At 41.3% G+C, this 21,979-nt stretch overlaps 1 long non-coding RNA gene across 1 annotated transcript in view; it reads left to right on the plus strand.

The window, feature by feature from the left end:
* Positions 1 to 14,813: 14,813 nt before the first annotated feature.
* LOC126620641 (uncharacterized) overlaps positions 14,814 to 21,979 on the plus strand; it is a 70,398-nt gene continuing 63,232 nt past the window's right edge. The window contains exon 1 of the long non-coding RNA XR_007622594.1: positions 14,814 to 14,866. This is a non-coding gene — a long non-coding RNA (uncharacterized LOC126620641). The remainder of the gene's footprint in view (positions 14,867 to 21,979) is intronic.

Raw genomic sequence — 21,979 nt, forward strand, 5'->3', positions numbered from 1 at the left:
CAATGCTAATTTTCGTTCAAACAAACCACCTACAGCTCTCACAGGACCCGCTATTGTCAAGCCCATGACAGATTACAGCACTGATGAAGAAGGTGGGTCGGTAGTTTTATGCAGAAAGTGTAAAGCAAATATCAGCGCCGAGCCGAAGGAAAAGTCATCTCCGGCTATGATGGAACAACCTACAACCGCAACACAGCGGAAGGTGCTCGATGCAGGTCAACATCAAGGGGTTTTTGATAGGCTCGGCCCTAAGATGCGGGTTGAAGAGAAACCTTCAGTCAGGCGGCTCCTTGACTTTGATGCTCCGTTTTATGACGAAGACTATTACATACGTAATTTTAGCGGCTCGGAATCATCGCAGAGCCAGAAAACTTTCAAACCTCCCGAACCTCGAGACCATCGTTGGTATACATATCACTCTTCAAAAGGCGTGTACACTGCACTGTCCAAATCCCAGAAACGTCGGCACCAAAGAATAGACTGTATGGCCCGCCGACGGGCAGCCCAAGAAACTTTGGTCCCTAAATGGCGGCCGAAGGAAAAAGTTGCCAATGATGATGAACAACCATCCCTAACTATTATGACAGAACTGGTTCAAGGGAAACGGCTGGTCAATCGAGATTTTGAAACCACATTTGAGGAGGCTGATAAACGGATCAAGCTTCGTCTTCGGCCTGGGGAAATGAAGGCACGCCTCGAGCATTTCAGGCAGGAAGCTGAAAGTAAACTCCCCCCGCTAACCCAACAAGAACCTTTGATTAAAATTCGACGGAATTTACATCCACCGTTCCTCAGGGAGGCCTTGGAATATATGCGAGAATTTCATAAAAAACACTCGGCTAACGATCTATATGGTTTGCCGAAAGCATGTCAAGATACAATTGATCTCGTCTTAGCTTGCCCGGGCGCCGAGCGAATTATTCAAAAGACCTTAGACCCAGGGTTGAAAGCTAGGTTCCAACACATACGAGAAGCTCAAGTCCTTGGCTTTGAAGTCGACCCATACACTAATATCGATGCGGTAGACCTTCCTTTCTCATTAGAGGACCTTTAGTATTTACGATACCACTTTGAAGTTTTTTCAGCCGTTTCTCTCTTCGGCCTTACGACCGATGAAATAACACGAGTCGCACAGTTGGATGCCTATCTCGACATTAGGGATGCCCGTATAATGTACCAAGAGCAAGCTCGTATCCTGGCAGTAATCCCAGGCACAATTACGATTTCAGACGAACCTGAGGCATCTAAACAGAGCAAACAGACTTCCGACGAGACACCACAGGAACAACCATTGAAGAAGGAGCAGATGAGTCTCTTAGTACAACTCCGACGGAAACAGATGCCGTGATTGGTGACCAGGAAAAAGAAGAGCCTGAAGAGGAGGATCATAACCCTATGGGCCCGTTGGTCCTGAATAACATGGAAATCAGTATGGTCCATGTTTTGCCTGCTGATTTTCAGCCGAGTACATCTCAACCGAATTTCCTCGACGGCGATGTAGTTGCCGAGGAAGCCGGTCACATTGATTTGTAACTGTTGCCGAAGATAAGTCAACAACAAAAACAGACAACCTCAAAGCAACTTTGGCCAAATTATTCCCTCGATCATCATCGGCCAAACTTCATCATTTGAAGCCATTGTATGTAATGGCCCATATCGAAGGGTATCCAGTCTCCAAAGTTTTTGTCGACTGTGGAGCCACCATCAATATCATGCCTATAAACATCATGAAGGCATTACGTCACTCTAACGACGAACTTATCCCCTTTGGGATCACAATGAGCAGTTTCGTCGGAGACAAATCCCAAACCAAAGGGGTGCTTCATTTAACGGTAAACATCGCCGACCGTAATCACATGACTGCCTTTTTCATCGTCGACTCCAAGACCGAGTATAATGCACTGCTCGGTCGAGACTGGATTCATCAAACTAGCTGTATTCCTTTGTCATTATATTAAGTGCTCATTTTTTGGGACGGCAAATCGGTCATTGTTCACCCGGCCGATAATCAGCCATTCGAAGCTAACATGATCCAAGCACGGTATTATGATGACCACGTCGGTTACATCACCCTACAAGGTTTCAATGATGAAGGACGGTCGACTCAGATTTCTGTTTAGAAAGCTATCGAGGTTGGCGCCGAAACTATCCACCAGGATTCGACGAGACTTGGGTTAGCTGACTTCATCCCCGATCCCGATGTCTGACATCGATCGGGAAAAACGTCGGGCCGCGGTTTCATCTACTATGGAACGACTGCTGGCTCATTGGTATACTATCTCTAAGCAACCAAATTCAGGTGTTAACCTCGTAGAGTTCCTCGCCGAATGAGATAATGGTCCTGTCTTATCTTTTAACAAAATTCAAGCTGCCACGGCCGAGCTCGAAGACAATCGGCCCCAAGTCAAGGTCTCATTGGAAGAAATTAATGTTGGGACGGCCGATGACCCACGACCTTTATTTATTAGTACTTTGCTCCCCCAACCTATGAAAGCTGAACTTCGTGCTCTGCGTGAAGAGTTCAAAGATTGTTTTGCTTGGAGCTACCACGAGATGCCTGGCTTAGATTGTAATCTCATCGAACATGAGTTACGTATTAAACCTGGGTGTAAACCTTTCCGTCAACCACCTCGACGATTCTCGACCAAAGTGCAACTTGGCATCAAGGATGAACTTGTTCGTCTCTTGAAAGCAGGGTTCATTCGGACAGCTCGATACGTTGAATGGTTGGCAAATATAATTCCTATTTTAAAGAAAAGTAGTGCATTGTGCATTTGTATCGACTTCCGAAATCTGAATCTGGCAACTCCTAAAGATGAGTATACAATGCCGATTTCAGATTTATTAATCGATACCACAGCGAATCATGCGATCTTATCTTTTATGGATGGACATGCCGGGTACAACCAAATTTTCATTGCCGAAGCCGATGTGCACAAGACTACTTTTCGCTGCCCGGGGGCACTCGGCACATACGAATGGTTTGTCATGCCATTCGGCCTCAAGAACGCTGGTGCCACGTACCAACGAGCAATGAACACCATATTTCATGATTTAATTGGAACCATCGTCGAAGTCTACATCGACGATGTTGTAATCAAGTCTAAACGTCGGCAGACACATCTGGATGATCTCTGACAGGCTTTCCTCCGCATGCGTCAACACAACCTCAAAATGAATCCTGCCAAATGTGCCTTCGGTGTGTCAGCCGGTAATTTTCTCGGTTTCCTCGTGCATCACCGTGGGATTGAAGTGGATGAAAATAAAGCACGCGTAATCATCAATGCCCCACCCCCGACGATGAAGAAACAACTACAGTCCTTACTCAGTAAGATAAATTTTCTCCGCCGATTTATAGCTAACTCGGCGGGTAAAATGAAAGCGTTCTTTACGCTTTTGAAACTCAAGGACTCAGATAAATTTGAGTGGAAAGACGAGCATCAGGTGGCGTTTACACAAATCAAAGTCTCCCTCATGACACCACTTGTCCTCGTCCCCCCTTGGCGTGGTAAGCCTCTTAAGTTATATATTTCAGCGGCCGAAGAGTCCATTGGCTACCTCCTCGTGCAAGACAATGATGCCAGACGAGAGCAGGCTATTTTTTATCTTAGTCGAAATCTCAACCAACCAGAGATTAATTATTCTGCCGTTGAGAAGCTTTGCCTCGCTTTATTTTTTGCCGCATCAAAACTTAGGCATTACATGCTCCCGTCGGTCACCCAGGTCATTGCCCAGACCGACGTCATCCACTACATGCTCACTCGGCCAATAGTAAAAGGCCGAATTGGGAAATGGACAATGGCGCTGTCCGAATTCAGCTTGCAATACGTGCCCCAGAAAGCTGTCAAAGGCCAGCAACGGCGTCGAAATTGGCATGGTTGAAAAGTGCGATAACTACTGGACGATGTACTTTGATGGCTCCAATATTTCATCCTCGGCTGGCGTTGGAGTTGTCATTCAATCCCTAAACCACGATCGTTGGTATTTTTCGCTCAAACTGGATTTTGATTGCACAAATAATCAAGCCGAATACGAAGCCCTTATCATCGGCCTTAGAATCCTTCACGACTTGCGTGCGACCTATGCCCTCATCCTCGGCGACTCCAAACTTGTGATTAACCAACTCAATGGTTCTTTTCGATGCATGAGTTGTACCCTGGCACCCTACCACATGGTTGCCAGCTATTTGGCCGAATCTTTCGACGGTATTACATTTGAACATATTTCCCAGATTCATAATACCGCCGCAGACGAGTTGGCTCAAATCGCCTCTGGTGCACAACTCCTGGGGGGCAAGCTAGGCCAAGAAATACCTGTGTTACGACAACTATACCCGACCTTGGTTAACCAACAAGTCATCTGACGTGACAACGTGATACGACAAGAGTCATGTCCTTACCTTCGTTGTTAGACCGACAAGACCTTATTGATGTTTACGCTGTCGAGGTGATACCAGATGACTGGCGAATGCCCATTATGCGGTATCTTAACAACCCCAATGGCAAACACGATTGTAAGACAAAAGTTTATGCCACAAACTATGTCGTGTATCAAAACGAGTTATACCGAAAAGGTGATGATGGTTTATTACTGCTATGTCTCAGCCTCCAAGAGGTTGCTCAGGCAATCATAGAGGTCCATGAAGGGATTTACGGAGCTCATCAGTCCGAACGTAAAATGCGATGGCTGCTTCGACGGCACGACTACTTTTGGCCAAGTATACTAAAGGATTGTATCGAGTTCGCACGAGGGTGCATACAGTGTCAGATTCATGGTTCTATACAAAGGGTCCCGGCTGAGTCATTACACTCGGTCACTAAACCATGGCCGTTTAGAGGATGGGCTATGGACGTAATCGGCAAAATCACACCATCTTCTGGGGCTGCCAAGCATGATTGGATACTGGTAGCAACCGACTACTTCACTAAGTGGGTCGAAGTGAAATCGTATGCCAAGTTAACGTCGAAAGATGTTTGCGACTTTATGGAAGAACACATCGTGACCAGATTCGGCGTGCCAGAAACGATCATAACTGACAATGGCACAATTTTTACAACCGAGAGGTTTAAAGAATATACGGTAAGCCTGAAAATTAAGCTTGAACAGTCTACACCGTATTACCCACAAGCAAATGGGCAGGCAGAGGCGAGTAACAAAGTGTTGATCGGTATTCTCAAAAAATAATAAAGGAGAGGCCTGGCATGTGGCACTTAAAGTTGAACCAGGCTTTATGGGCATATCGAACATCATTTCGATCAGCGACCGGGACAACCCCGTATGCACTAACCTACGGACACGATGCAATGTTACCAGTCGAGTTAAGCATAAATTCGTTGTGAATGATTGAACAAAGTAGTCTATGTAGCGCCGAATATAATCAGTCCATGAGACATGAGTTAGAAGATTTAGAAGAAGTGCGAGTTGACGCTTATAACCTGCTCGTGGCACAGAAACAGATTGCCGAGCAAGCTTATAATCAAAAGGTTAGACAGAAAACATTTGGCGAAGGAGAATTAGTTTGGCAAACGGTGTTGCCAGTAGGAATTAAGACCCCATGTTCGGCAAATGGTCGCCAAATTGGGAAGGGCCATTCATCATACATAAGGTTCTCTGCAAAGGCGCATATCATCTTAGAGACCGGACCGGTTTAGTTCACAGATTACCAATCAATGGGAAGTTTTTAAAGAAGTACTATCCGGTCACATGGGAAATGCGGGAATAGAAATTCATTTCATTAAGATCGACAAAAAATACACAAATTGAGTAGGTCGATCAGTTTACATTTAAATAAATTTAGGGCGAAGAAGGAAGAAGAGTGCCGAGAAGGGCCTTCAGCTCCAACCATCGCACCTCGCCCATTATGACCTCGGCCTGCCTGTTCTTCTTGTCCATCTTCAACTGCTCAGTTCGTTTCACGCTCACCGCGTACTCGGTTAAACAATCTTTTCCGCCCGACTCGAAGTCCTTCGTAAGCTCAGAAGCAATAGCCGACCTTCGTTTTGCTAATTCAGCTACTTGACGGTTGAGGTCGGCCAAGGCTTCTCCTTTCGCCTTTAAGGTATCGATCTTTGATCGAAGAGCGTCTTGGACGACCACGGAAGCTTTTAGATCTTGTTCAGCCCTCAGAGCGTTTTCGAAGACACTAAAGGTTTCCCGAACGTGCTCCAAGGTAGACGATGCTTGAACGATAGCCTCGGCGCTCATTTGACCATCGGCTCCGAGGTCGTTTAGGCATGCACCCAACAAATCAAGACTTTTGTGCTCAAGGACTTGCGATGCCAAGAGAGACAAGACTTATTGCAACCGAGCCAGAACAGTTGAATCAGCGGGTTCAGTTGTGGTGGTCGAAGGGCCAGCCGCTCCGGTAGTACTTGACAAGAGAGCTTTGAACTCGACTTCCCATGAAGACTGCACACAAAAATCAGTTTAAGCTCAAGGAAATCACGAAAAAGATAGCAAGAAGCTTTTGTTTTAAACCTGCCGAGAGGAGACTTCGACAATGTCTTCAGGTTCGTTGCTCGAACCTAAAGAACTCAATGGCCGAGCCCAGTATCTTAGACTGCTTCTCAGTTTACGCAGCCGATGGAGGTTATCTACGTTCGATGGCCACTGAGGCGGCCAAGAAATATAGATAACACCCTTCGGCGCATAAAATTTTCAATGAAAAGAGTGGGCAGGCACCTGACATTTAATATTTTCCCGGTTTAGAGCTCTAAGACAGAAAAATAACCAAGGAAAAGCGGTAGAGGCACTTACGAAGGCCGAAGTGGCTTCTTGGGGGGGAATGTTGAGGTCCTGGTCCTGCGGATGAACATGCGTTTCCGCTGTCGCTTCTGGCTCTACGGCAGGTCATTTGCCATGATCGGCCGCAGAAGGGATGACTTGGACAGCTACCTCGGATGCAGGGGGAGGTTGATTGCGGGGTTGAAGGTGACCCGCTAGCGAAATCTCGTCACTCCCATCGCTCTCTTCTGGCTCTACGACAGGACGTTTACCACGGTCGACCGCAGAAGGACCGACTTGGACAGCTGCCTCAGACGCAGGGGGAGGTTGATTGCGTGGTTGAAGGTGACCCACCAGCGGAATCTCGTCGCTCCCGTCGCTCTCTTCTAGAACGACTGCCGCGTGTTTTGGATTTTTAGGGGGAGTTCTCTCGGCCAGGGGGACTGCCTCTTCCACGACAGATGCAGCGGCTGACCCCGAAACTACAGATGGCTCGACCGGTGGAGCAGTCCTTGACCCGATCACGACTAGAGGGTTAGGACGAGCTTTGGACGCCTGACCTGTCGGAGCTGGCTGCACGACCGTTGGGATACGTATGGCTGGGGTGGAAGGAGAAACATCAGGAGTAGCTGTTCCCGTCGTCTGGCTAGAGATGACATGAATTTCTTGTTGCCCTTTGTTTGCCAATTTCTTAATGCGTTTTGTAGGACGAGGGACTACGATGGCCGTCTTAGTCTCCTGTCGAGGTCGTTTGCTCGGCTTGGAAGAGGGGATTGCCTTTTTCTTGGCTGCAGTTGGAGCCACCGTTTCTACCTTTTTCAACGCTTGGCTGCTTGAGAATTAAAAACCAAGTCAATAACAGTAAGGATATATATATCTAAATATATAAAGGAAGCTATATACCATGGATAGCCTCCTTAGGTTGGGGAGCAGGAGCCTTGTGAGGACGATCGCCGAAAATCTTGTTAATGACATCTTCGACCAGTGCGCTGAAGAAGCTATGAGTGTATTCTTCCCACCAATCGTCGAAGGTATCGGTGCTAAGAGATTCTGGAGTGACCAGTCGAAGGTGAAATTTTTGGCATCGCTCCTGAAACTCCTTTTTGGCGTCATTACATTCCTTTTCTGAAGAACCAGTTCGCGTCCGCGGCTTAGGACAGACCGTGAGAAAAGAAGGGGGACCGGGCAACCTTGAAGGAAGCCAAGCTACCGAGCGAGGAAGTTGGGATGATACACTTCCTAACCCGTACCATCACAGCTGAGAGGCAGGTTGCAGGTAAGCACGAAAGACCCCCAGGATTGACGAAGGTCAGCATCTTCATCCGCGCCCCACACTGATGTAGGAAGCCTGATCGACGAAGGGTATTCTTAATGACGACATATCAAGAACTTGTCATTAGAAAGATCGTCGAGAGCGAAAAAGTATTTGAACACCTCTTAAGCTTGGTGATGGGGTGTTGGCCGAAAAGCCAGCTAAGGGCCGAGCACCTCCGTAGGCGAGAAATCATCAATCGTTGGCCGAAGAGGGGCGAAGTAGACCTGCAACCAGAGTTGGAAGACCCAGAGAGGACCAGTCCGGTATGGGTCGACCTTATCTAGGGTCGTCTCAGCCAAGCAGCGTAGGAGATGGGCGAGAATGGCCGGGCTGAGTGCTAGACCGTGATCGCTAGCTAGGGCTTCGGGCACTGGCATGTTCTCGACCAGACACTTATTGGATTTGATACAATAGATAAATTTGTTATACCAATAGAAGAGGAAAGCCTCGTGTTCCCCTTCTCGCAGAGCCTCTTCTCCTCAGCCGGCAAAATAGAGATAGAGGGTGATATAGTTGAATAAGTTCTTGTAAAGTTTATGAACCTCTTCTTTCGAAGGTCCTTGGCCTTCACCGCTCAGCATCTCAAGGGCCCGTTTGTCGAAAAGAGCCTTCAGGTCAAGGTTTGACGGGTACCCAGAGAGGGCGGCGTCGATTGGGATTCCAGTCGGGGAAGTCCCCAAGATGGCAGTAATGTCAAAGATGGTGGGACCAATGGGGCCGAAAGGGAGGACCATGGTGTTGGTGGCCGAACACCAGAAGCATAAGGCCGCTAGGAGGAGCTCTTTGTCCAGGATGACTTCCATGGATGAGAGGTGAATGGCGTTGTAGATGCCTAGGGCTTTCCATTGCTCGCCAAAGATTTTTTCCATTCGTACGACCCAAGCTGCCCAGGCTGTAGTGGTCGAGGGCCATGAACCTTGAGGCCTTGCCAAGTCCCACTTCGACCATTCAAACCCTTGCAGCAAAGGTGATAGGCAGTGCTCCTTGAGAAGTCCAACGATGGTTGGTGGTACTTCCATTTTGAAGAGAGGACCTAGGATTTGATGAGGGGTGCTCATGTCACTTTCAAAATGTATGGTTTTGATCGAACTTCGATCAATAATTTTCTGGCATTGGTCACATTCCTTGGAAAGCTTGGAGATGAAGGAGGCCATTGTAAATGGCTTGAAAATGCGACCCGAGAGGAGTTTTCTGGGTTGGGGGTTTAAAGACGAAGATCTGGAAGAAGGGGATTCACAGGAGAGTGATGGCAAGAAATTTCAAAGAATTTGAAAGCGTAAAGTACAAATGAGAGAATTTCGGTAATTATAGAACTGCGAAAGGAAGAGCAATTGTTCGAAATTCAAAACGAAGGGTAAAATCGACCGAAGAATTCTGATGTGAAAAATAAGTTAACACACAAATTAAACCCTCTTTTTGACAATTGTAGTATAGATGTAAGTAGGGTATCGTTCTAGGCCGGGGATTAGGAGGGATTGCTAATCTATTCTAAATTAATTTAAAAATATTAAATAAGACTCAAGGACACAAAACTAGGCTAAAAACTCTAATAACTCGAAACACACTTAGAATGACTCAAAATAATGGAAACAATCAATTTAGACACTAGGAACTGAAATGGACGGAAATTGAATTAAAAGACTAACAACAATGAACACTAACTAAATAATATAATTTAATAATGGGGGGGGGGTTTGGTTTTGACGAGAAGTAAATTAAACTTAAATAAATTACAGAATTGACAAAAGCATGAATTAAGGTGAAAGGATAGGTGACGGACTAGCTAGAGGGTTCTTCTCCACACATGACACATATGCAACCTAAATTGATTTTCAGTTGTTCTTTCAATAAATTGTGAATGACAATGTTCCAAGTTAATTAGGTCCGCTTAAATTAACTCTTAGATTTCCCTAGATTCATTGGATTGAATGGAATACGCATTACAACCAAATTATTCCTCATCAAAGTCCCTAACTATGGAATACGCATGATAGAGACATCATTAAGTTCAACGGAAATCATAAACATTGACTACGCATTCATAACTATGGAATACGCATGTTAATCCAGCCTAGAATTCACTTAACACGATTGTGGATAACAACCTTCACTACTTGTGAATATAAGTTCATAACGATTAGGTGAAATTCACTTATATTCTAGCATCAAATTCTTGCATGTAAATTAAGTATGCATTCTTAATCGACATACAAAAATAAGTTATCAATCAAGCAGTTAAGCAAATTAAATCACAACTCAGAAATCACAACTGAAGGTAATCAATTCATATTACAAATATATTCATGGCTTTGAATTAACCTCTAGCCAAAATAAATTTAGTTACACATTATTCTCAAATTAAACCAAAAGTTAAACATGAGTTTGAGAAAATATACAACCCTTTTCTTCTTCTGCTGCCGTCTCCCTCTGACCTGCGTCAGTCCTTACTGCGCCTTCTGCTGTGTTTTGCGCACTGCGGTCCTCTGACCTCTGTCCTTTTCCTCTGCGCCTTTTTCTCCTCACTTCTCTCCCCGCGCCCTGCTGGTCTCTGTTTCTGTCCGTGCTTTTTCTCAAGGCAGCTTTGCTGCTTCTGTGCCTTTCTCCCCCTCGGTTCCGCGTCCCTTTTGCGCCTCTTCAATCTTTATTTTCTTATTCTATTTCCTCCCTTCCACCAGTCTGCCCGTGTCCTCCTCTTATTCTTCTTTTAATTTTTTTATTCCTTCTTTTCTTTTTTTATTCCTCCATCATTCCCTTCTTTATTCCTTTTCTTTTGTTTTTGCCGTCCAACACTCTCCTATATTTCCCTTTTGTTATTCTTCTCCATCATTCCATGTCTCCCACTTCTTTGTCATCTTTTTCTTTTTTTTCAATTCCAATCTGCAAGTTGTCGTCAGCTAGACCTTCCCTTACTCAAATGCCCATAACTTCTTCTAGAAAAATGATATTAACAATCCGAGAAATGTTCTAGAAAATAGACATCTGTAGCTTTCCAAGCATATAAGGCTCATTCTCTAATTCATTCTGAGCTGTTCGCAACTTGCTCCCAAAGTCAGCTGATCTACACAGGCAGTTTTGACGAATTTATTACTTAAAATTTCACTTGTTCTATTTTTATTTTCTTTGCTAGACAAATCCTATAATACACAAAAAAAAAGTAAATAGCTCAAAAATATAAGGAACTAACTAAGAAAAGACAAGTGAATTTGATGTAAAATATTTATAAATTTGAACTTATCAAATACCCCCACACTTAGCTTTTGCTAGTCCTCGAGCAAAACAAAGAAAACAAGAACAAGAAGTAACAAGAAAAACATTAGCTTCCCCCTATGTGACCCTCATAGAATTTCATTCGAGAACACAAATCAACAAGAACCATAGCTAGCATCAAGGAACTAATCCAAGTTCATCTTCCTTATTCAAATATTAGCAGTAATCTTTGAATCATCCTTGAAGTGTAGTGTGTGAGATAGCCATGCTAATGCAATTTCAAAATTTTTATATTTTTAAAATCATCATATGCAAACTAGCAACCTTCTCACGGGATATACACTCAATCACACATGTGTTTAGTTTAAATGTGTTTCGCTCAAAGAATCAAATGTGAAATTTCTACCATAAGCTTGCATAAAGATCTCATCTCCACAATCATAATTGCAAAACTTAAATCAAGAGGACTTTTATTGGATGTAATGAGGTTTAGGGAGAGGGTTATTGAAATGAAAGAATAGGTAAACACAAGTTCCAAGCTACATTGCAAGCAATTCTTTTCTTTAGATTTATAAGAACTCAACCTTTCCAACGATTCTTTTAGCGCCTCCATCCACACCCTTAAACTGAAACTTTAAAAACTTTTTATTTCATTTGTATACAATCTTTCTTTTTCTTTTCTTTTTTTTTTTTTTTTTTTTTATATATACAAACATGAAATACCCCCACACTTATTCTTTTGCCAAACACCTTCAAAGTACTTCACAAACGTTTCTCATAAGACAATCTCGCATTGCTCGCTTGGAAAGGATAAGGAAAAATGTTTCAGGTATAAGGGTAGACATATCTGGTGATAAGAAATAAAAGGCTCAACATACACGGCTCAAATTGGCAATCTAATGATATCATTTTTCTTTGGGAAACATGGTTATTTGGGCCATAGTGGTAAACCTAATGCCTCTATCATTTCCAAATTCATGCAATCAATGACAAACATTTCGAAAGATCGTTACGCAAGTTCTAGAGATGTATCTCACATAAGTTCATCACATATGAAAGAATAGGAGTGTATGAAAAATGCACACACTTTCAATAGGCTCAAAAACTCACATAGGATGTATATGGTCACTAAATTCACATATGAAGCTTTAAGTCATGCTTTAGTTTCACATCAACAAGGCTATGTGCATTTGGTTTTTCAAAGATGATCAAACATGTACAAAACTAACAAGAGAATTAGGAATTTCACAAAACACATGTTAACTAAGTTCTTGATGATCATGGTTCAAATTTGATCCTATTATATCATTGGGTCGGGAAACTAACAAAAATACAATAAGGAAAACAAGACAATATTTTTGGATTTTTAAATATTCCGAATTTTTTTGTTTAAAATTAAATTTTTTTTATTTTTTTTAAAAAAGAAAACAAAACTAATTAAGAAAACAAAAAGCAACAACACGGAAACAAATGAAACCCGTTCGTAGTTGAAGGTACAAAAAATTTCAATTTGGTCATTTTTTATACTCTTTACCCCCAAACTTAAACTGGACATTGTCCCCAATGTCAGAAAACACTATAATGCAAATAAAAAAAAATAAAAAATAAAAAAATAAATAATAAGAAACAAAATAAAGCAATTGGACTGAAAATTTCCCTAATTTGCAGTAAAATCAAGCGATGACCTCCAAGCTAAAATTCTGCAATCAACTTCAAGGGTGGAAATAACCAAAAGTTGCTGCAAAGAAAAGAAATAATTCAGTTAAGTAACGCAAGAAAATGTAAAAAAAAAAAAAATTGCAAACGAAAAATTGAAAATCACGATAAAAGACAATGAATAGAACTAATAAGTGATCATTGGTCGTGCTTGTTGACTTTCCACAGCTTTCCTCTTGAACGGGGTGACACTTAGCTTTTTACTTGCAAGTGATGATTTGATGATATTGTACGGCGAGGTTTTTCTCTTTGGCGATGTTGCAATTCCTTATTTGTTCTCCAAGCAGATGTGGCAGCTTCTCTAGTTCTTCAACTCAGACTCCTTATGCTGGGTTGATTGTGCAAGCTGCATTCTTCTCTGCTTGTTTCTTCTGCACGTTGTCTCCACATGCTGCTGGTATCATTTTCGCTTGCCTTATCTGTTCTTCAGGTAGATGTGGCAACTTCTTTGGAAGTACATCAACAGTGGAAGACGAGTACTCGAGAGCAATTTCTCCATGTCCTGCAGGTTAGAACAAAGACAAGGAAAAGGACATGGAGAATGCATGATATGAGATACTCTTGCTTTCAACCTTCATGATATGAAATACTTTTGCTTTGGATAGGTTGTTTGCAGAGGTACCCCAAGGAATAAGGAACACTGAGTGACTCGAGAGGGTGTGTTGGAAATACATTCTCGGAGATGAAGAAGTGCTGAGAGGGTGTGCCTTTGCTGTGGAAGGCGAAGGTATATACTTATAGGACTTTTCTTCACAACCGGAACTATTCTCTCACTCATTGTCAGCAGCCGGTGGATGGATGAATAGTATAAATTACGCGCTTTCTGACAAAGCTGCCCGTAATTTCCGCAAAGCTGCAAGTTGCATGTGACGAGTGATGACACGTCTGGACAAATTGATCTTTTGAAATCCGGGGTTCGGCTCGTGGTTTCTGAGCAAGCCCAGCTTTTGAGAAATGAAACGCCTCTTTTGAGAAAAGAATCCGGCTTTTAAGAAAGGAGCCCCGACTCTTCGATTTGCGAGAGGACGCTTCTTCGATTTCTGAGGAGCGCCTCTCCGATTTCTTCTTTTTATAGAGGCGCTAATTTTGTTCCACAACACACTTGAGCTCCTTCTTGTAAACACTCCCTTCTTGTATTTTTTTTTTTAATCTTAATCAGTTCGACTCTCTTCTTTCTTCACCTCCTCTGAAAAATGTCTGGCCCTTCCGACCGTCGTTTTGACTTGAACCTTGATGAAGGAGCAGCCCCTCCTTCTCCAGACAACATATGGCGCCCGTCCTTCATATCCCCTACTGGTCCTCTCACCGTTGGGGATTCGGTGATGAAAAATGACATGACCGCTGCGGTGGTGGCCCGGAACCTTGTCACCCCCAGAGATAACAGACTGCTTGCTAGACGGTCTGATGAATTGGCGGTTAAGGAGTCTCTGGCTCTTAGCGTGCAGTGTGCGGGTTCTGTGTCCAACATGGCCCAACGCCTATTTGCTCGAACCCGTCACGTTGAATCGTTGGTGGCTGAAATACAGAGTCTCAAAGAGGAGATTAGAGGACTCAAGCATGAAAATAAACAATTGCATAAGCTTGCACACAATTATGCCATAAACATGAAGAGGAAAATTGACCAGCTGCAGGAAAATGATGGTCAGATTTTACTTGATCACCGGAGGTTTGTGGGTTTGTTCCAACCGCATCTGCCTTCGTCTTCTGGGGCAGCACCGCGTAGTGAAGCTCCAACTGATCAACCTCCGATACCTCCTCCTTCCGTGGCCCCGCCGACTGCTGAAGCTCCGCCGACTACTGAAGCACCACCTGACCAATGAATGCTATTAGTTTACACATCATTGTAAAATATTTTTACTTTTTTTTTTTTTTTTTTTTTTTTTTTTTTTTTTTTTTTTTTTTTAGGTGTGTTTTGTTTTTTTGTTTTTTTTTTTAAATCAATGTAAAATATGTAAATCAATGTAAAAAGACTTTGTTTAACCTTCCCCCACACTTAAACTAAATAACATAAACTCACAGAAATCAACCAAATAACACAACTAACTGAACAAAACAAAATGAAAGCAGTAAAGATAAGGGTGTAAGAATGCAAATCTGATTTGGTTAGCGATTCCAAAGTCTCCCTTCGTTGAATGCTTGGGTTGTCTCCCAAGAAGCGCTTGATTTAACGTCTTTAGCCGGACGAATCTTTCCTTTAAACTCCACTCAGCTCCAAAGCATGTAATTTATCTTTTAATGGGAGGTGATACTTGAAATGATTCGGCAATGGTTTAAATTCAAGAGTGGGTGCCTGAATCATCAAAATCAGAAACATGTTAGTATAAATTAAAATTAAAATTGGAGAAGATGGCTTACTTTCTTTTTCCGACACAAACTCAATGACCAACACCACATCTTTGAACATTTCCGGGACTTTGAACTGGGCCAGGTTTACTATGATGGTTGTGGCTTGTCCTGTGTCATCAAACTCAACTGCTTTGGGCTTGATTGTCTCATGCACAACCTCTTGGATGTATTCTTGATATGCTTCAACCACTTCATTCTCTTGAATCCCTTTTCTTGGTGTGCAAGGTTCTTTGAACGTTTCAATACCATCGGGAACTTGTTTTGGTGCACCAAGAATTGGGATATCACTTTGCACCTTTGGAAGAGCTTCCACAATGTCTTTTTCACTCTCTTTGATATTTGGAATCAAAAACCTGCAAGGACAAAGGACAGTCGGTGGAATAATGTTAGAATGAAGTGAATTTAGAACTTCCTCACCTGAGTTGGATGACAGAGGGATTTGAGGAGCTTGCAGCAAGAATTCTTCTAAACTGCCCAGGTCGTCCTCCTCCTCTTCTGCTTGCAGCAGCAATTCATCCATGTTCGGGCTGTGTTTGGATGGTTCTGGGACAGCTTCATCCTTCATGTCCCCTACCAAAGTGATGGCTTCATTGATTTCACTTTCTGCCTTTGAATTTGCAATGTTTGAGTTGGAAAGTTCACTTTAATCTCGAATCTGTGCCATGAATTCCACAATCTGCCCAACTTGCATATCCAATTCGTCCACTCTTTTGACTCGGTCTTGCATCTCTTGGTTTTGATTTTCTACTCCCTGATTCAAAGAGGTGAGTAACTTATTAAGTGTATCATTATCCAAGGACGTACCTGAATTGAATTGGGTTGATTGTTGTGGTGGCTGTGACGGTTCATATGGCCACTGATAGAACTCTTCCGATGGCGAAAATTGTTCTTCTTTTTGAAAACCCTGCGCCAAAGAAATTAGTCCTTCAAGAATTTCATTATAATTCACGGGCATACTTTGATTTGATTGGACTTGTTGTGGGGGATGCTATGGTGGCTGCATAGGTCTTGAATAGAACTCGTCTTGCTGCCAATATGCATCTTGTTGAGCCTCTTTGGCTTGATTTTGTGAGCCCTGCACCAAACAATTTAATTCATTAAGAATTTGATTATAATTTATTGACGAACCTGAGTTTGATTGAGCATATTGCATAGGTTTTGAATAGAACTCCTCCTCTTGCTGCCAATATTCATCTTGTTGGAATTGTTGAGGTTCCCCCCACATATAATTTGAATGATCTCTCCAAGCCGAATTGTAAGCGTTGGAAAACATGTTGTTGCTTGGTTGATCATAGCTTTGATAAATTCCAAATGTGAATGATGGAGCATCAATTGGTGCATGTAATGGATGTAAAGGTTGTCTAAAATCTAATGGGTGAAGGGAACAAGAGGTATCAAGCAATTGAGTGAAATAATTAAATGAATTAAAGCATGAAATCAGAAATTATGTAGGGGACAAGAGTGATCAAGCATGGCATGGGAATCCAAAGGGAATTCTATGTGTTTTGCATGGCAAGGAGTGTGCAACTTGGAGTGACAAATTTTTGGGCTGAATTCTTTATCTTTTGGACACTAATTCTTCACATTCTTGGCCTCTTTAGTTCTCAAATTCGTCCATCCACTTTGGCCCATGCATTTGCTATCCATTCCAAGCCCGAAACATGCTCCAAAGGCCTCCAAAATGCATCTTCTTGCATACTTTGTACTTAGAGTCTTTCACTTTGCATGTGGGCTTCTTTGCATGTGCATGAGTTGTCATTGTTTATCCTTGCAATTACACACACACACTTGCACACACATATGCCCAAAACGTCCATCCTCATGCATGCAATCCATTTGAGCCCAATATTGATCCAACATGCACCAAAATGCACTTTTCTTGCCAAGGTTGTTATTAAGACCTACAAACAAATGAAAATGGCTTTAAACACTAAAATAACTAAAGAAACACAACGTAAACGCACAAGAACAAGCCAATTAAGTCGCATAAATATGCTCCTATCATTATTCAGTGTACTCAATTACCTTTTGAGCACCTATGCGTTTGTCCCAGTGTCCAACACTGAATGACTTGAGACTAGTCATACTTACGCTTGAGTTAACATAACACATACTAACCTTAACGGATTGTCAATGCCCAATTGGCAATCCTATGGCTAGGAACATTTTAGGAATGAACATAGGAGAAAGGTCTCGTTAATCTAACTTACTTAGATCACTTCTCTCTTAGATTAAATACATTCCTTGGATTCCCTTATTGCTTAAACGCATAATACATTAAATAGTGAATAACAATAAGATTTTCCCTTCATTAAACATATAATAGTTTAACACAATAAGTATTCCAAAAGCTATTACATCAAATGAGTGGTTTTGTGGGCATACTTCCAACAAGAGGATCTCCTGGAGAAGACCTATTAGACATTCTCTGCTATTAATATTGTCCTATAGCAACAATATATAGCTCAGAAGTTCACTAAGTTCTCGAATTTGATCTTTGTTTTACTTCTCGTTGAAAAGCAGAACCAATTGTTGGAAATGTGCCCTAAAACCAATCATATGATGATACTTTACTAAAAATTTCACATGTTAAACTAATCTAGTTTAATATAAAGGGCAAAGATTATTGTTTAAAGCCGTCTCATATAAATGTTATATGCTTAAACGATAAGTCCAAGGAATATGTAATTGGGAGAATGTGATCTAAAGAAGTTAGATTCATGAGACCATTATTTTTCTTATACATATCCTAAAGGTTCATGATCATAGGATTGCCAATTTTGACAGTCCGTTAAGATCAATACGTGTTATGTTTTCTCTTAGGGAGAGTGACTGGTCTCGAGTCATTGGTGTGATTGATACCAAGACAAGCATGTAGGTGCTTAATAGAGAATGAGTTCACTGAACACAATCAACAAGGAGTTCTCATACTCATGTCACATGAGAACTCATGGTTGGGATAATCCAAAGTAGTCTATTGACCTGAGGCATCATAGTTGTCTTATGGTTAGGTCCTTGATCTTTGACTATGTCAAAGTCGCTCCATCAGAGGGTGTCCACGACATAGTTGGGGTTAAGCCACTTAGTTATGGAGGCAAGTGAATGCACAACAAGGGATCTCTAACCTTCAAACTGTTTGAGGGAGAATACTCTATGATATGATTAACAATCTCTGGCTAGAGTATGAATAAGATTTAGGAAGTCGTTCCAAATCACATTCAAGGTAATCATATAAGTAAATGAATCACATTGGATAGTATACATGAATAAACTATCAAACCAAACAATGTGGTCAAGAGTATTGTATTAGAGAAAGACCGTATTGCATTGTAATCCTAAACTGAATAGGTTCTCCACCTCTTCTTATTAGCTTGGGTAGCCATGACATATTACTAGGTGTCACTCATGGTTTGTGGAATCCCTAAAGGTGTGTAATCACAAAAGAGAGAATTGAAAGTAAGTTTCAATTCGCAATCGATTTGAAGAGTTCTAATCGCCCACTGCCTCGCTAAAAGAAACCTAATGGATCGTACACCATGTAAGGTAGAGATTGAAGAAATAACATAGATGAGTAAGGATAATTACATGGTTTAATTATTTATGGCCAGGATGAATTAATATGTTAATTAATCAAACGAATAAGTTCGTTACAGACCTCGGGTTAGTTTTGGGCTGCAAGGCCCAATGGGATTTGAATGTCAAGCCCATTAATATAAGTTGTATGACAACTTATTGACTTAAGACCCAAAAGGGCCCAAACAGTCCATAGCTCTAAGGAGGTCGGCCATATAGAGAAAGAAAGGGGTTTTGGTTCTTTTAGTCACTTAATTGAAGGGACTATATAAAGGACTTTATAACCATTTCATCATTAGGGTTTTCTTTGAGGAAATTGGAGAGAACACAAGCTCTCCTTTTCTCTCTAAGAGGCCGGCCACCCTAGAGGAAATCAGCTAGCAATCTTACTTCCTCTAGGTCACTCATCTCTTCATCAATGCTCTCCTTGGTGTGGAGACTTAGAGGTTCTCTATTTTGGGAACTTGGAGAATCCATTCTACCATCTTCATCCAAGAAATCCATGGAGCTAAGAAGTAAGGAATGAAGGCCCTATCTCTTGGATGATTAGCCTTTGCTTATGCAAAGAGGAATCAACCAAGGTATAAGGTTTCTCAACTCACTTTGTTCTTGAGTTGAGTCTTGGTTCACCACACTCACTAGGCCTTGAATTTCATGGGTAAAGTTTTGTTTTTGAGGGCATACAAGCATGATTCCGCCTTTTAATTTTTAATTGCATGCATAGATGTTGCTCAAATGAACTAGTTTTCACAAATATTTCCTTCAAGTGGTATCAGAGCCAGATTTAGTAGTTGGTGAATCCTTTTGGGTTTTGTATTTTCATAGTTTATGATTTGAATGTTGTAATTGTTACAAGCTTTATCTTGCTTCTTTAAATGCAAATTTTGTTAGAAAATTTGCCATCTCAAATGTTGTAGATGTAGTTCATATGAGCATGAATTTTGGAACTAAAATTTGGTGTCATGTTTATGGGGGAAATTCGGCCAAATCCAAAGGGTGGATTTTTGGGTTCATGTTTGTCTGGTTAAAAGTGTTTTAAAGTGACATTAGGAACCCCTAAGTACCCTAGTATGGTAATATGTTATTTCTCTTAAGTTTGAGAGTTTTTGGGGTGTCTTTGGGTGAAAAATGTTCATGGAGCTTTTATGGGTTTTCATGAATGTTCTTCATTGTTCTTGTTATGTTCTTGCCAAGAACAAAAAGTTTGTTGTTTTGATTCAAAAAGGTGTTGGTTGTTTATTTGCTTTTGTTAGTGATGGATGGTATGAATTTTTCAAACTTCACACATACCTTTTCAACTATTCACAACATACCAATCACTTACAACTTTTAATCACCTTTCAAACCCCAAATCCACTCACTCCCACTACCATGACCGGCCACCCCTATATTGGGGGTACTTTTGGGGCGTTTATGCAATTACATAAAGTTTTGATACTTTTGTGTATTTGTACTTTGACCCAAAAGTTTATGTGTTTACGTAAAAGCCCAAAATCACTAAAGGACAAATTGTTTTGCTCCCTTAATGAAGTTTTTGCATTTGTTGAAATTTTGGGATTCTAGTTGTAATTCCATGAAGTAGTGGACTTTTGTGTTTTTACAAAGTGACCTCAAAAGTTTGTGTTTTGCAATATAGCCCAATAGTTGAGGTTGTTGCATTTTGGCCCAAATTAGTAGAGAACAAAATAGTTTTGTATCTTTAAATGAGAATTGGATTTTCATTTCATTTAGCTTCATCTAAATCAATTCTATGGATACAAAAACCAAATGACAATGTTGCATTCAAGTTTAATTAGTTAAAGCGTTAATTAATTAAAGAAAGGGTGATTATGAACCTAAGGCTACGATAATTGAGCTATATGAAAGACCATCTGTCAAATTTGTTTGAACCATGAGAATTTGTAGATTAGATTTTGGTTGTAATTTGATATGATCAAATGTTGTAAAAGAGCATAAGCTCTTCTTTGCTTTAAAGTAATTTGTTTTGATCAAATGTTGTAAAAGAGCATCAGCTCTTCTTTACTTTGAAGTACTCATTTTCTTGTTTTATTTGATATGCATGAAATTGGAGTAATAGGGTCCAACGCCCAATAAGAAAACACGCCTTAATGTGATTAAATGCGTAACTAAAATCAATCACCATCCCTAGACCGAGATTCAACACTAGGCTCGTGTTGGATCGAATCAAAGGTTCATAGTCATCCTAAGGCCCTAAGGCAACTATATAGTCCATCAATGAATGCAATGCTTATGTTAGTAGTACCATATACTCTTGCTTTAAAAACCGTTTTTACAAGCATAATGGAAGTATCATATACTACTAAATCAATCACATAGACCAATTGTAATAGGACCAAATTGTTTTAATAAGATTAAAATGCATACTTATATGTGATGAGACCTAAAACACTAAACCAAACCATTATTAAGTTGACAAGCGTGAGAGTGCTTTGAACACTCTTTTGTGGCCTTCCACCGTGGTAGGCTCCAATTTTGTGACTTGTACACCGACTTCACCCTATCATGGGGGAGTACAAAGTATGTGCTTACACTCATGAGGAGTTCTATACGCATACATGATGTTGTGAAGGTAGGCAACGAGAATGATCAACATCATATCATTGTGAGGTTGTTCTTGAACCCCTACCTAAACTTGCATGGTGGGAATGACTTAACTAAGTGCAATGGAGCTAACATCATATCATTGTGAGGCATCATTCTGTAGAGGCCAAATAAGATGGGTACTTACATGAGATGTAAATGAGTAAGCGTACTCTCTCATTATTATTGTTGCTAGCCAACATCATATCATTGTGAGGTGGGCTTGGTAAAAGTAAGCCTCCCATACCCTACTATGAGTTTTCTCCAAAACTCTCCAATTCTGATGAGGGATATGGAATTTGCCAAAAATAGTGGGTGGTGCTATTTGATTTAAAGACCCGGATAAAATGGCTTAAAATCAATCAATTTATATTCGTTATGTATTTATTTACCGATATATTTGCAAACGTTATCCAAAACTTGACAAAGAAAAGCCGAAGGCTTTAGTTTCCGGACTTGGTACCACAATCCCATAGATTGTCTTGAATGGATTGTATA

This window comes from Malus sylvestris, chromosome 5 (genome assembly GCF_916048215.2).
Source record: "Malus sylvestris chromosome 5, drMalSylv7.2, whole genome shotgun sequence".
NCBI lineage: Eukaryota > Viridiplantae > Streptophyta > Magnoliopsida > Rosales > Rosaceae > Malus > Malus sylvestris.